The sequence below is a fragment of the Chelonia mydas genome, chromosome 1 (genome assembly GCF_015237465.2).
Source record: "Chelonia mydas isolate rCheMyd1 chromosome 1, rCheMyd1.pri.v2, whole genome shotgun sequence".
Classification (NCBI taxonomy): Eukaryota; Metazoa; Chordata; order Testudines; family Cheloniidae; genus Chelonia; species Chelonia mydas.
The window spans coordinates 147953452-147969528 of record NC_057849.1 but is presented as its reverse complement, the minus strand read 5'-3'; the positions used below and the strand labels follow the sequence as shown (position 1 = coordinate 147969528).

General features: G+C 45.6%; 1 protein-coding gene and 1 long non-coding RNA gene across 2 annotated transcripts in view; both read left to right on the top strand.

Moving 5' to 3' along the window:
• CFAP47 (cilia and flagella associated protein 47) overlaps positions 1-16077 on the top strand; it is a 642446-nt gene that overhangs the window by 461617 nt on the left and 164752 nt on the right. The gene's annotated exons all lie outside the window — the stretch shown is intronic.
• On the top strand, positions 5178-11441 carry LOC122464053. Its single transcript, XR_006287900.1, has 3 exons — positions 5178-5814; positions 6737-6796; positions 9498-11441. It is a non-coding gene; the product is annotated as an uncharacterized LOC122464053 (long non-coding RNA).

The window sequence follows — 16077 nt, the reverse complement described above, 5'->3', positions numbered from 1 at the left end:
AGGTACCTGACATCTGTTCACACTTGACTACTGCTCTAGCTTACCTTTTAGCTCACGTTGGCCACCAGGCATTACACACTCCTTATTCTGAATCTATTTTTCTCAAGATTGAGCTTTGAAATACAGGTATCAAAAGCATTGTTCTACTAGTTAACCTTTTCCTGTTCCTTAACAGATGTCATAAAAAAGTCAAAATGGCGATGAAATAATTGAGCAGTTTTCGGACGATTAGAAATTCAATTTCATTAAAAATTCCCATATGACATTCAAAAAATTAGTTTTCTGTCTGACATTTAAAAATGTTAGGTGACTATTAACGAGAGTTGGTAAATCCCATTAACTTTTCAAAGTGATTCACAGCACAACACACTCCTATATCAAAAACTATGATATAGCATGTCTCCTTGAGGCTAATGCCTGGCCAGACCAACCCATTTCACTGACCCAATCTAGGAAGTGTCATTAAGGAACTTTCATTGTTTTTTGTTCCCCTTTCAGAAATGAAACAAGATTTCTCATTCATACCATGAAATACTATAATTCCTATTACAAATTGTGGCAATGTATATTGAATTGCTAGACAATGTGTAATTTGTGATTGTAAAAGCTACGGTTAAGAGAGGAGATTGCCCCTTTCCATTTTATCAGGGAAGGCATGGGGTGTTTGATCAGTCTGGCAGAGGAATGGCTACTCCTTGGGTCCTGATTGAAGATGAGGCTGTGTATTCTGGCACCAGGGCTGCCCACTACCTTTCCTCTTCTCCTGCTTGGAACGTGCATGGGGATTATGTACAGGCAGGGGCTGGTGCTGGGGAGAGCAGATTTGAATCTCTACCTGTGTGTGTCAACCACTGGCCAATTCAGGGAGTGTGAGGGAACTGGTAGGCTCCAGTTATTTCCCTCCTCACGTGCATAAGCATTTCTGGGTACACAGCAGCCTCTCTTGCTAGTGACTGCTGCCTTGCCAGCCCAGCCCTGGTGTAGTTATAAAGAGCTGGGTTTCCTCTAACCTGATCGCTATGTGGGGCCAGAAAGGAATTTTTTTCTTTTTCCAAGATAGGCAGCGTGTCTGAGTTTTTTCACTTTCTTCACACCAGGCTGGAATCAGAGTGGGTGAAGATAGTATTCACCCCTCAAAAATGGGGATGAAGAAGGTAATAAATGTCAGTAAATACTGTTGCAGCTTGCAGCCAATGTCCAGCATAGGTAAGAGGTTTCAAGGGGCCAGCTGCTTGACCTTAGTGTGGGATCCAGGAAGGAGTGGTAAACCCCATTAGTCTCTGTGGCATTACAGGTCTCAAGTCTTTGCAGACAGAGCTTTTCCTTGTCTGTACCCTCATTCCTCCTCATCAGGTAAGGGTGGTGGGATTCAGTAATGTGTTGAATCATGAACTGAGTAGTGGGGATGTTGGCTAAGGAAGCCAGCTCTCATTCCTTGGTTGTATAGCATGAGGCCATTTTAGCTAACTAAGGACCCAGTTAGTGTCTGGTAGTTTGTGAGAGGGTAAGTCAACTCACCTCCTCCTCTGCCTCACTAATCTTAAAATTAGTAAAGTTGCAGCCTGTAGCTGTAAATTTATTTATCTGTCTGCAGCTTCATTTTTGGCCATGATCATCATGAAGGCAGTAGATTCAAGTTCCAGGAGTCTTTTGTCAATCGTCTGGATCCGTCACAATCTGGCTTGGGAATAAACAGCTGACACTGTTGGCCTTAGAGAGCATGTAGGGGGTGGGAGTCATCCTCCCAGAAGGGCAGCTCTGTTGTTTTCATCACAATCCTCCACTGGGGATACTTGTAATGGAAAGAGGCTTTAATTTATAAGCCAGGTTTCTATAACAGCTTCACCAGCAGAGGTTGCCCAAGAGATGCACTGAATTGGCTCATTGAGGTACTCAGACAATGCTCCCCTTTTCTCACCAACACTGCTCACTGCTGGGTGTGTGCGCTGGCTGTGGGCCATTTGTGGCACCATGTGCCATCACAATCACAGCCCAAGAGGACGGTTAGCCTCTTTGCTTCAGGAAAAGCTTGCATAACCTGGAACTGAAATATACCACTAGATATGGAGAATGTGGAGGCTTTCTATAATCATAGCAATTTTAAAGCAGATCAAACATCAGTTTGAACTCTTGACATTGTTTTTGAATAATTTTCCTTCATATAATTATATTATTGTTGTTCTCTGATTATAGGTATAATGCATATAATTATGGATGTATTTTATACTAATGCTTATAATTATATACTTTGTAAATCAGAAACATAACTTCATACCTGTGTCATATTATTTTCCCATAAATCCTAAAGTAAATGAGAATGTGAAAGCTGTTCTTGAAAACTGAGTAACTTGAAGTTATGAACCATATCCTCAGCTTGATTTTTAAAAGAATGGCTTTCATAACAATTGGTAGCATAAAAAGTAATGTTCTGTGAAAGAACTATGGCGGAATTCTTCCTGGAAGAAAATAAAATTTGGGAAGACTATAATTATTAATCACTTGAACTAAAAGCAGTTTGGCAAATAAATCAGACCAGAACATCTTTACAGATCTCATAAAATGGTAGTTATCAAAAAGGAGGATAAATTACTAGAGTTTGAATTAAATTTGTTGTTAAATACATACAAGCTGCAAAAAAACAAAAAACCCCAGCAACCCATATTAATCAATTATGTGGTTCAACACAAAGGGGGCTAATGTAGATCATGTTATGCCAGTGAAACGACAGCTGAATTTGGCAACAGACTGTTAAACAATAATCAGAAGGTGGTTTCATATTTTGCTACATGAGTGGTCCTATTTGTGAAAAATGGTTGTCAGATGTGTGGAGAAAGAGAGCAAATATATTACTATACTAGTTTGTCACTTAATCTGTAGCTGGTATTCCTAGATCTCTGCTTTTAGTAAGTTCAAAGCATCAGAGCAACAGTATTATTGCTAAGCCTCTACATTTGAGTCCAAAGCCAAAAATTTAAATGTGAGGAGAAAGAGAATGAAAATTTTATAAGGTTTTCTCACATCTGCTAATTAGTTATATGGAATTTAGAATTAAGTGTAAAAACAACAACTGTCGAAATGAAGGGCTAAATTCTCATATCAATTACACTGATGTAAATCCAGAGTAATTCAATTTTAATTAGTAGAGTTACTCTGGATATGTCTGTTTGAGAGCAAATTTGGATGTAGTATATATTATTATATTTAATGTAATGAGAATGAGGTTAATTTATTTTTTCTTCATAGTCTCCCTGTTACTATTTCTCTTCATCTTAATAACTATGCTGAGCAAGCAGTTTTGGAAATTTGATATTCAGCAAAATTGTGGATAGAGAGCCAGATTTTATATACTGTCTTACAAAAAGTCACTTGTGTTTTGTTTTATTTTATTTTCTATACTTCACAGTAAGTGTCAAATAAATTACTATACTATATAAGTTACTCAGAATATGTACAGTGGTATGTTGTGATAGTTCTGGTTAGGGTGGGGTTTTTTGGGGGGGCGGGAGTTACACTGAAGTACTTACCCTTTAAGACTGTAGCATAGGACTTGATCCTGCAAATTGGTGTGTTCTGTGGTCCCACCCAGTTATGTATGTAAGCACATTTTCAAAGTCAATGGACTACTCTTCTGCTTTGGGCCACAATGCTCAGTAGCTTGCAGGATCAAGTCTCTACAGCACGTGTAAATGAAGTAAAATTTAAGTGTAGTGACTCAGTATAATTGTCCAGGTCAAAATGCTTTATTTTGTTTTACTAATTTTTTACAATTACAGCAATATCTTTCAAGGCCAACACGAATGTAATTCTGTGAACTAAATTACATGGGGAATGCAGTGGACTTGTGGTCTCAGACTTTGACATGGAAATCAAATGCATGTGTATAATGTATAGAATGTAGTCCAGTTTAGGCACCAAGAGCTCTTACTTTATTTCATACTTTGTCCAGTAGAAGTGTGAAAATTAAAATATATCTGATATTAATTGCAAACCATTCACATGTAGTGCATTTCCAGTTTTCACTGAGGGGGAAGAATGTGGGCGATGACTGGGTATTTGGATGGGCAAGACAGTGGCAATAGGGAAAGAATTGAATAACAGAGTTAGTCATAAACCACACCAAAATCTGCAAATATTGGCACCAAAAATGTGTCTGTTTTTCATCAAAATTCTCCAGCTATCTCTGCTGGCTAAAAACTCGACAATGGATCATTTTAAAGCAGGTTATTCATCTGGTTTTTAGCCAGACAGTTCTGTTTTTGTAAGGTTTGTACCTCTCCAGTACCAATATAAAACCACAGAGAGGGTTTTGTCTGGTATCCTGGAGGATGCCATTTTTCAGTGTGTTGCTCTGCCCTCACGGGAGTGACCCACACATACCATGCAGGTGAGGTTGCCGGCAGGGGTGGGACAGGGCACTCAGCAGAATGGTGTCCACTATGCAGAGTGACAGGTCACACTGGCGAGTAAGATCAGGCACCATTCCAGAAGTTCATGCAGCTGAGGGGATGCCCTATATTCTAGGGATACATCAGTGGCCACCCTATTTTAAAGGGACTGTCAATTTATATTTACTTTTTAAAATAATGTGTTAAAAATTCCTGTGCCATGAGGAGTCTATCTATATTATTAATTTCTTATAGAATTTTGTTCCAAAATATGTGGTTATGACAAGTAAATATCTCAGACTGGTGTTCTGAAGTCCCTAGTATGGGTTTATCTACCCTGAAATCTAAGGTGTTATTGCAGCTTGGGTAGACATACTCACGCTAGTTTTACCCACACTAGCTTTCCTAAAAATAGTAGATAAGATGCGCCAGCATACATTCAGCATAGACTCACAACTTGAGTACATACCCAGGGTCCCCGGCTGAGTATTGTGACAGACTCAGACCAGAAGGATATAAGACACTAGTAAAAGGCAGGTATATCAGCTTCAGAATGAGCAGGTCCCTGTTCCCTGGATAGCCAAACAAAGGCTACTCCAGGCTAATCAAGACACCCGATGCCAATTAACCAGTTAAGGTTGTTTGGCTAATGCCGGCACCTGGCCCCAATTAACTGGCAAAGGGTAAGTTAAGGCTGTTAGGCTAATGGAGACAGCTGGAACCAATCAAGGTCTCACTCATACTGCTTAAAAGCTTTCCTTTCCAGACCCCTTGGTGGGAAGCCCAGGTGAAAGGAGCTGGAGGAGAGGAAGCATTGCTGAATCCTGAGGGAAGGGTGAAGCTAAGAAAAGGGGACCACAGGGAAGTGGCCCAGGGAATCAAAGTAGTGTCAGTGGTGAGGGGAAAACCGCCAACAGCTGCTACCATTAGGATCCCTGGGCTGGAACCCAGCATAGGGGGTGGGCCCAGGTTCCCCCCTCCCCGCCATGCTTTACAGAGATCCCCTTGAGAGGGGAAGCAGACTTTCCTCCAAACAGGAGCCCAAACTGCACCTACTGAGCTCTAAGGAGCAACAGAGACTGAGTATTCCACCTTCCCACCTCCCATACTGGCCTGTGATGAAAGAAGCTCAATAAGCTGTGACCTTTGCTGCTATACTGAAAAAGGGAGGTCATATTGAGGTCATTAGCAAGCTTCTGAGGCCACTGAATCCGCCTGGAAGTGTGGGATCCACCAATACAGGCTTGGTAGCTTTGTCATAGTATGTACAGTCCGTGCTGTTGCAGCTACACTGCTATTTTTAGCAATGCTGGAGTGAGCAGAGTAGGGGACAGCCTGAGAACATGTACATGGAGTATAGTCTTGAAGCCTTGGCTGATGCCATCTGCGTGGGTTCCCAGAAACAAAAGGGGAGCTGCTCCTGGGGAAGGTATGAACAATGAGATCTTCAGGCCTAAAGCATCTCCTGCTGCGGGAAGGGAAAGTAGGGGAACCAAGAGCCACCTCTCTTGTGGGGTGGGGCTGGGGAAGAAGAGAAAGAAAAGCTGTTTTGATTATTATTAAAGCTGTTGTTGGGGAGAGGCTTCATCTGCCAAAATACTCTTTAGGAGTGGAGGTCCCACTTCTCAAAGCAATAGTTCAAGAGAGGACATATCTTTTCCCCAAATAATGTCATTGCAGAAAGGGCACCTACTCTGCCAAATGGGATGGGTACACCCTCATGTTTCCCAAAATGATATTAGAGGGCTGTCCAGTCCCAAAATACCATTTAACGACATGAGAATAAAATTAAAATACCTTCACACTCCAGTCTCTACCATGTGGACTGGAGAAGCTGCTTTACTTGCACACTCTGCCTATATGTAGGAGAGTGTATGCAGCTTCCTGAAGCAGTGTTTCATTATTTCATGGGGAAAAGCTTAAGTGATCAGAGGGTTTATTAACCTAGCCTGATATACAAGAGATGGGAGTAGCTCTATAGAGAGGAAGGATTCATGCGTCAACCCTAACAGGGAGAGGGAAGATGAGAGAGAGCAGAACTAGCCAGGTGCATGTAGAGAGCCAGAGAAATAACTTTCCTCTGGGTCTCCACCCTGAGATTACTCCTAACTTTAATCAGAGATCTTTCAGAACCAAAGGCATTGATAATAGTGTTAGTATTAATTTATTATTTATGACTTCTGAATCAGTGAATTGCATGGATGTTCTTGACAGTTATTCTAGAGAAGTTTTTTTGGTGGATGAACACACGGGACAAGTTTGTTAAGTTTGTTTCTGTGAATCTCTAGTATACTATGGCTGAAACCTAAAGTTGATGATACAATTTATTTTTCTGTATATGAAACTTTAAGAAGTGAGAAGCAAACCTCAAAAGTTCAGCAGTTAGCTGTTGTCCCACCCAAAGTTATCAGGTAACATGTTTTTTTTTAAAAATCTTACCTAAACTTTTCAACATTGTTGGGCTTGTAGAAATAGGCTGAAAAAATTTAAAAGCAGAATTTGTTTCTTGATATTTCTCACTTTTCCTGCTTCCAGTTAGGCTACAAAGATCTCAAGAACTGCTTTTGCATTTTATACTTCCTGAATCCGAGAACTGCATCAGTGGGCAAAAATGGAAAATTTTGAAATTCACAAAACATTTGAGTTTAGTTGATTGCAAAATTTGGAAGAGGAAGTTCTTTAATATTAGGGATGGGCAAAGAGGTTTGGATAAAGTCAAAGGAATGCAATAGTCTTGAGGTGTAATTTGTGGTGAGTTTTATAAATTAAAAAATCCCACAATTTTAGTTTTAGTCCTAGATGATTTCTGATTGTATATCTATACATAGCAATGCCAGTAATGACTGTATAGTAGTTCTTCTAACCTGTGATAGTTGCAAAGAGGCATGCTAGCATAATGATTTTAAGTTTTATTTATGGAGCTACAAAGTTGTGGAATCTGAGTTAGCTACAAGATCACACTCAACCAAATTAATTAATGTTTAAGCTCCACTGTTTTGAGTACCTCAGTGCTGGGTGGACTACCACTAAGATTAATATCCATGTAAGTATTTCATCAATAAGTTCATAAAAACAAAGCAAAAATTGAATTTTTTATTAGAATTGGAAGATAATTTTCAAAGGTAAAGGAACATTTTCAGTTCACCCATAGCTACCTGGAAGAGAAGTAGGAGTTTATAACAGAGTAAAAACAAGAGGCCTTTGCATGTATGGGAGGAGCCACTAAGTATGCACATTATCATTTGATTTTTTGGCCAAGTGGTCGCCTAAAGCTAACTTGTCTTGGGAGTAATCACAATGGGCAAAGTAACAGCCATTCCCTTTCTCATAGATTCATGTTGATAGATTCCAAGGCCAGAAGGGACCATTGTGATCATCTAGACTGACCTCCTGTGTAAGAAAGGCCATAGACCTTCCCCAAAATAATTCCTAGAGCATATCTTTTAGAAAAAATATCCAATCTTGATTTTAAAATTGTCAGTGAAGGAGAATCCAACATGTTTATTGGTAAATTGTTCCAATGGCCTATGTACACCTTACTGCCAATATGAGTTAGTCTAGCTTCAACTTCCAGCCTTTGGATTGTGTTACATCTTTCTCTGCCAGATTGAAGAGCCCATTATTAAATATTTATTCCCCATGTAGACACTTATAGACTGCAACTGAGTTGCCCCTCATCCTTCTCTTTGCTAAGCTGACTAGATTTAGCTCTTTGAGTCTATCACTACAAGGTATATTTCCTAATTCTCTATTCATTCTTGTGGATGTTCTCTGAACCTTCTCCAATATATCAACATTCTTCTTGAATTGTGGGCACTAGAAGTGGACACAGTATTCCAGCAGCGGTCACATGAGTGCCAAATACAGAGATAAATTAACCTCTCTACTCCGACTCAAGATTCCCCTGTTTATGCATCCCAGGATCATATTAGCCTTTTTGGCTAATAATGTGGCAGCTACGTTGAGCTGATTATCCACCAGGACCCCCAAATCATTTTAGAGTCACTGCTTTCCAAAAGAGTCCCCCATTCTGAAGTATAGACTACAATCTTTATTCCTAGATGTACATATTTACATTTAAATATATTAAGAAGCATATTGTTTGCCTGAGCCCAGTTTCCCAAGTGATCTAGATCGCTCTGAATCCGTGACCTGTCCTCTTCATTATTTACCACATCTCCAATTTTGCATCATCTGTAGACTTCATCAGTGATGATTTTATGTTTTCTTCTAGGTCGCTGATAAAAATATTCCCTCAAAACATAAAAACAAATTGAACAACCACCTGTAAGTCTAACTAAAGTATTGTAAATCTGGCTGAGAATTGCTGCTGCTTTAGCTCTTTTGTTTCTGCTCCAGTAGGTATTGCCCTGGGCCTGTTTGAGAAACACCTGTTTCAAAGTGTAGATGGAAATCTTATAGTTCTTCCTGGTACTGTGCCTCCACATAAAGGGCTAAGTGCAAAAGTAATGCATTTCAAGAATCACTCTAGAAATTTATAATATACACACCTACTAAAGATGCCAGTGGAACTGCTCTCATGACCGTTCCTGCAATAACAAGCCTGTGAGTGTGTGAGTTGTCCATGAACACAGTGGAGGGAGAGGTGTTTGGTATGGAATAGGTTTCTTTTGTAAGTTTCTAAGGAGATACTATAAATTCTTCTTCTAGTGATTGCTCAGGTGTATTCCACAGTAGGTGTGCGTGCTCGCCACGTGCACCGGTGCCAGAAGTTTTTCCCTTAGCAGTACCCGTATGGGGGTGGGGGAGCACCGCTGTGACCCCTGGAGTGGCACCTCTATAATGCGCTAAAAGGGGAGCTGTGCACTCCCCCCACCCTCAGGTCCTTCTTGCCACCAGTGAAGGTAGTCAGAACTTCTTGCTCCAGTTCTGCTGCAGCCTTTTCCAATGTTCTTAGTAGTACCTCTAGTTAGTGTTAGCAGTTAGTAGTTAGTAGTTTTAGTTGTTAGAGTGGGCTCGGGGTAAGCCCCGTGCCCCTGGCTTCAAATCGGGTGGCTCCTGTCACCATTCCATGCCAAGGAGCGATCCACATGCTGAGTGTCTTCGCTGCTTGGGTGAAACTCACTTGAGAGAACGCTGCAAGATCTGCAGGTCATTCAAGCCGCGGACTAAGAAGGAGTGGGACATCAGGCTCCGCACTCTCCTTATGGAATCGGCACTGGCCCTAACTCCAGCACGCCGAGTGGACTCGGCGCCCGGTATCGCGTTTTTGGTGCGCGGTGAAGTCCCCTCCTCCAGCCGGCACCGCTCCCCCTCCAAGAAGCAGGGGAAGAGCTCCGCCTTGCAGTGGCGCCGAGGGAAGGAAAAGGAAGAGGCTGGTCCCGTGTCGGGCAGCCCTTGATTTCCCCGCCCCGCCCCCCGGGCCCGAGGCCTCCAACTTGTGATGAGTGGAGCAGCCCAGCACCGTTTGCGCGTGCGTCTCCAGCAGTCAGGATGCCATCGACACCAGAGGCTCTCCAGGCTGCGCGAGACATTTTGAGTTTGCTGGTACCAGGGGCGCCACTGATGACAGGCCCTCGGTCCCGCGGCAAGCCGCCACTGGGTGCTCACCAGACCTCCCCAGCGCGGCGCAGCTTCCACTCTGAGGACCGCTCCTTGCCTTGTTCGACGTGCAGTGGCCAGTCATCTCACAGCCCACGCCCGCCCTTGACGCCAGTCAGGCTAACCGGTTCGCCGCCTGGGCAGGAGTCTCGAGGTCCCTCCATGTTGCGCAGTAGTGGACACAGGTGCTGTAGACGCTCCTCCTCGCATCGCAGCTGTCGCATCCAGTCCTGACACCATCGATGTCGACGCTTCCGTTTGAGTTCCTGCTCTGCCAGACATCACAGTCGGGACTCTCCTTGCGATTCACCGGCACCAGAGCATCGCAGCCCCAGGCTCCGGGGCGAGTACCGGAGCAGCACTTTCGACGGGTACCAATCCTGGACGTCGAGGTCCCGGTTCCGCGGAAGATGACATCGCAGGCACCATCACTCCTGCCGCTCCTATGGGACCGTGCGTTCGACGGTGACCTCAGCCTCGGCACCCAACCGCCCATCACCGGGTCGTGGGGCTCAGCCGGACCAGCTGGCACCGCCAGGGCCCCAACTTGGACAGTGGCAAGGGGCCCCGTGGCAGGGGCAGTAGTGCCAATGGGCATTGTGGCCACAGATGCTCACCCAGACGGGAACCTGTTCGGTGGCTGGGGCATCCCAGGCCCCATTGGCCTCTCCATCTCAGCCGAGGGACAAGTCAACAAGTCACGAGTCGGCGGCCCCTCGCCCGGACTCCGACCTGGGGGTTGATTCCTCAGTACTGCCAGAGGCCCATGTTTCCAGGCCAGCCCTCTCTCCGGCACTGGACGACGCCATAGCAGCACCTCTGCCCGTTATGCCACAGGAGGATTTCAAGGTGCATCAAGACCTGTTAAAGGGGGTGGCGTCCAACCTCCAGCTGCAGGCTGAGGAGACAGAGGGCCCATCTGACACACTCTTTAATGTGCTGTTGTCCTCGGCACTGGGCCGTATGGCCCTACTCCTCCACCAGGGAATAGCCAACATTTCCAACACCTTGTGTCAAACTCCCTCTTCCTTGGCCCCTATTTCCAAGAAGGCTGAGAGGAAGTACTTTGTGCTGGCTAAGGACCACAAGTACCTCTATTCCCACCCAGCACCTAATTCTCTTGTGTTGGAATCGGTTAACCACCTGGAACGACAGGGCCAGCCCGCACCCACCCCCAAAAACAAAGACTCCAGGAGACTGGACTCCTTTGGTAGAAAGGTTTATTCCTCTGCAAGTTTCCAGCTCAGGGTGGCCAATCATCAGGCCCTACTGAGCTGATATGACTTTAGCTTATGAGGGTCTCTGCCAAAGTTTGAACCACTCCTCCCGGAGCAGCAGAGGAAGGACTTCAAGGGTCTGGTGGAGGAAGGGGTGGTGGTGGCCAAAGCATCCCTCCAAGCAGCGGCCGATACGGCAGCCCGTTCAATGGTTTCCGCCATATCCATGCTCAGGGCATCATGGCTGCTCCTGTCCGGGCTGTCGGCGGAGGCCCAGGGAAAGGGTTTTTACTCCCAGTATTTCCTGATCCCCAAGGCAAAAGGGGGTCTCAGGCCCATCCTGAACCTGCAGGATCTCAACCTCTTCCTGGTCCATTCCAAGTTCCGCATCGTGTCCCTGACCTCTATTATCCCCTTCCTGGACCTGGGGGACTGGTACGTGGCCCTGGACCTTCAGGACGCATATTTTCACATTCACATTTTCGAGGGGAACAGGTACTTCCTCCGCTTCCTAGTTGGGTCAGACCACTACCAGTTTACAGTCCTTCTGTTTGGCCTATCCACGGCACCTAGGGTTTTCACAAAGTGCATGTCCGTGGTGGTGGCCTGCCTCAGACAGCAAGGGGTACAGATCTTCCCATACCTGGACGATTGGCTTCTCAAGGGCAACTCTCGGGCCCAGGTAAAGGCCCATGTGGAGCTGCTCAGGTCCACATGTGAAGCTCTTGGCCTAGTGGTAAACGAGAGCAAATCAACGTTAGTTCCAGTACAGCGCATAGAGTTCATCGGGGCACTGCTGGACTCCTCCAGGGCCGCAGCATTGCTCCCACTGGGCAGGTTTGAGGCCCTACGAGATCTCATTGCCTCGGTCACGCTGTTTCCGGTGACAACGGCAAGAGCATGCCTTCAGATCCTGGAACACATGGCGGCATGCACGTATGTGGTCTGCCACACCAGGCTACTTATGAGGCCCCTCCAGCTGTGACTAGTCTCTCAGTTCTGCCAGGCCCGCGATGGGCTGGACAAGGTTCTCATGGTCCCGTCCCCGATACTTACCTCCCTGCAATGGTGGTCTTACCCAAACAATATGCTGCAAAGGGTTCCCTTTCGGGAAGTGACCCCATCATTAGACCTGGTGTCCAATACATCGGACTTGTGCCGGGGAGCTCACACAGGGAGTATACAAACCCAAGGGAGGTGGTCGGCCTTGGAATTGTCCCTCCACATAAATGTCAAGGAACTCAGGGCAATTCGTTTGGAGTGTAGCTTTCAGCACTCACCTTCGTGGCAAGGTGGTCAGGGTTCTTACGGACAACACTGCTGCAGTGTACTACATCAACAGACAGGGCGGGACTCGTTCCTTGGCCCTCTGTCTGGAAGCCCTGAGCTTATGGGAGTTCTGTATAGGCCACGATATCTCCCTGCGAGCTTTTCACCTGCCCGGCGTCCGCAATGCATGAGCTGATCGCCTCAGCAAGATTTTCTCCCACCAATACGAGTGGTCGCTCCACTCGGAGGTCACTCACCTGCTCTTCCGAGAGTGGGGAGTTCCCCAGGTCGACCTCTTTGTGACCTGCCAGAAGCGGCGTTGCTCCAGGGGAGGAGTGGGGAGGGGGGCGATCTCGGACGCCTTCCTCCTACAGTGGTCAGGCCAGCTGTTGTATGCCTTCCCACCATTTCCCCTCATCGGCAAAGTCCTGCAAAAGGTAAAAACAGACAGGACGCGTGTCAACCTCATAGCCACCAGCGTGAGCCTGCCAGCACTGGTATGGGACCCTCCTACACCTCCTAGCAGCACCCCCCCCCCCCGAGGAAGTTGCCACTTTGCCCGGACCTCCTCTCACAGGACAGAGGCCATCTCCTCCATCCCAATCTAGCCACGCTCCACTTGAAAGGGTGGCTGCTCAGTGGCTAGGTGAAGAGGAGAGGAGGTGCTCGGAGGAAGTCAGGCTAGTCCTCCTAGAAAGCAGGAAGCCATCCACAAGCCGGGCATACCTGGTGAAGTGGTCCAGATTTTCCAGATGGGCAGGAGAGTGGGGAGCCTCCCCGTCATCCTCATCACTCCAGCTTATCCTTGAGTACCTCCTGTCCCTTAGGACCCAAGGGCTGGCACCCGCCACTGTCAGGGTACACTTGGCGGCTATATCAGCCTTCCACCCGCCGGTGCAAGGCCACTCGGTCTTTTCCCACTCTATGACCTTTCGTTTTCTGAGAGGCCTAGACCGTTCATTCCAGTATGCTAGATCCCCCGTACCGCAATGGGACCTAAATCTGGTGTTGTCCCGTCTCACAGGGCCCCTCTTTGAACCCCTGGCCACATGTTCCTGGTCTTACCTCTCATGGAAAGTCGCATTGCTTGTAGCAATCATGTCAGCCCGACGTGTCTCAGAGCTCAGGGCCTTGACCTCGAAACCCCAATATATGGTCTTCCACAGGGATAAAGTCCAGCTTTGCCCACATTCCTCCCAAAGGTGGTCTCCGCCTTCCATATGGAGCAGGACACTTTTCTTCCAGAGCTCTGTCCTAAGCCCCATTCCTCCAACGAGGAGCGCTGCCATCACGCGCTCGATGTGCGTGGGCGCTGGCCTTTTATCTGGATCGGACCAAGCCCTTCCGGAAATCCTCACAACTGTTCATTGCCTTGGCCAAGCATATGAAGGGGCAACCCACTTCCACCCAGTGCCTTTCTCGCTGGATCACCTCATGCATACGCACGTATTATGATCTGGCAGGGGTTTCCCCGCCACCGATTGTCAGGGTGCACTCTACGAGGGCTCAGGCCTCATCGGCAGCCTATGTAGCTCATGTCCCTGTCCAAGACCTATGTAGGGCTGCTACTTGGTCCTCAGTCCACACGTTTACTTCGCATTATGCGATCGTCTCCCAAACTAGAGATGATGCTGGGTTGGGCAGGGCAGTATTGCGTCCCGGAAACTCATAAACTCATACCCACCTCCAACAGATATAGCTTGGAGTCACCTACTGTGGAATACACAAGCAATAACTCGAAGAAGAAAGGACAGTTACCTATTCCGTAACTGGCATTCTTCGAGATGTGTTGCTCAGGTGTATTCCACATCCCGCCCTCCTTCCCCTCTGTCGGAGTTGTCCGGCAAAAAGGAACTGAGGTTAGGGGGAGTGCGCAGCTCTCCTTATAGCGCAATATAGAAGCGCCACTCCAGGGGTCGCAGCGGTGCACCCCCTGTACGGGTACTGCTAAGGGAAAAACTTCCAGCACCGGTGCACCTGGCGAGCACGCACACCTACTGTGGAATACACCTGAGCAACACATCTCGAAGAATGCCAGTTATGGAACAGTTAACTGTCCTTTATTTTGAATAAAATGATTTTTAAAAAATTGATAGTTTCTTTTTAGACAGACATTCAAGTATTTCCCTTTTGCTATAAAGATATTTCTTAAACACAAACATACACATGCCTTTATAGTCCTTCATTTTGAAGCCCTTAGCAATAAAATAGTAAGTACATTTAGAAATTTGTTTAAACCAGTAAAAACTATTAATCTGAGCTTTAAAATATTTTATTGCAAATTTAATTTGCATCTTCCTGATGCAAGGCACTTGAATGATTTAAACTGTTGGTGTAATACTACCATCTGTAGAACATTAAATTCATTTTATGTGTGTTCAACTCCAGCAGCCATTTTCTGTAAATGTAAAGGAATGCATTAAATTGTAGGCAAGTGCAATGTAGGGCTAAGCAGCTGAGAGTGGGATGTAAAATATTTCATGCTAAAATTTTACTATCTTTTCATTTTCTCAGATATTTTGTTCTGTTTTTGTCTTATTTCATATTAAGGTAGGATTCCAATTTTTGTACTTCAAGCTGTGGGCCATATTCGGTTCTGAGTAGGCCGACCAGATAGCAACTGTGGAAAAAATGGGACAGGGGTAATAGGTGCTTATATAAGAAAAAGTCCCCAAAACAGGACTGTCACTATAAAAACGGGACATCTGGCCACCCTAGTTCTGAGAATCACATTGTCTTATGCACAAAAAAGAGAATGTGCTGCACGTTGACAGCCTTTGGTTGGAGAATGGCTGAAAATAGGAATGCACGTTAACATGTTTTTCATGAGCGAGTGCAGTACTAGAAAAAGGAACATGGTTTGGAGAAAGTGTGTGTGATACATGTAAAAACCAGCAAAGGGTGGGCCTCCTTCAGTAAAATACTCCATCCCTACCTGGATGAAATATTTCATCTCTGATGTGGAATAAAGCTTGGGTATAAAGTACATAGGGCCAAACTTACATTGCACTCATTTGTGGCTTAACCATGACCCCTGAAATAAGATGAAGTGCATTGTTGCAGTGCTCCAAAAGCAGCCCAAGAGGGAAACATAACAGTTCTGTGGAATCTGCTTCCTCTCCCGCAGTTCTAGCCATGTTGTAGGTATCCAATAAAGGGGTGTAAATGTGTATCTATCCAGGCCACAGTTTTGTCTCCATCTTGTTTTTGATACCATTATGTATTATTTAGTTTTGGTAGTTCCCATGATATGCTATGTGCTTTCTGGACATTTGAGAAAGGATGCTTTTTGCCCAAAGAGTTCATAGTTGAAAAACGGACAAGAAAATAGGATTTAAAAAGAGAGTTAGCAAAATGGGGTTGGACTTTTAGTTTTTTACCATGTAAAGCATTATGATGGGATTTAAAAATGAAGAGGGGGGAGCCTTTCAGAAAACTTGCCAGTGACCTTGAGAGGTCACTTGGGGCTGCACTAGCTCTCTCTGCAATGATAGGATGCTGGCTAGCTTTATGATGTAAGCCGGGGCTTTGGTAGTCTGCATGGCATATTGGTGGGGAGGGTTGGCTGGAGAGCTTGATAACCCCTGATTACCAGTTGGAACAAGAAGTGACTTATGATTGGGCAATTGGCTGCTGCTGCCTCT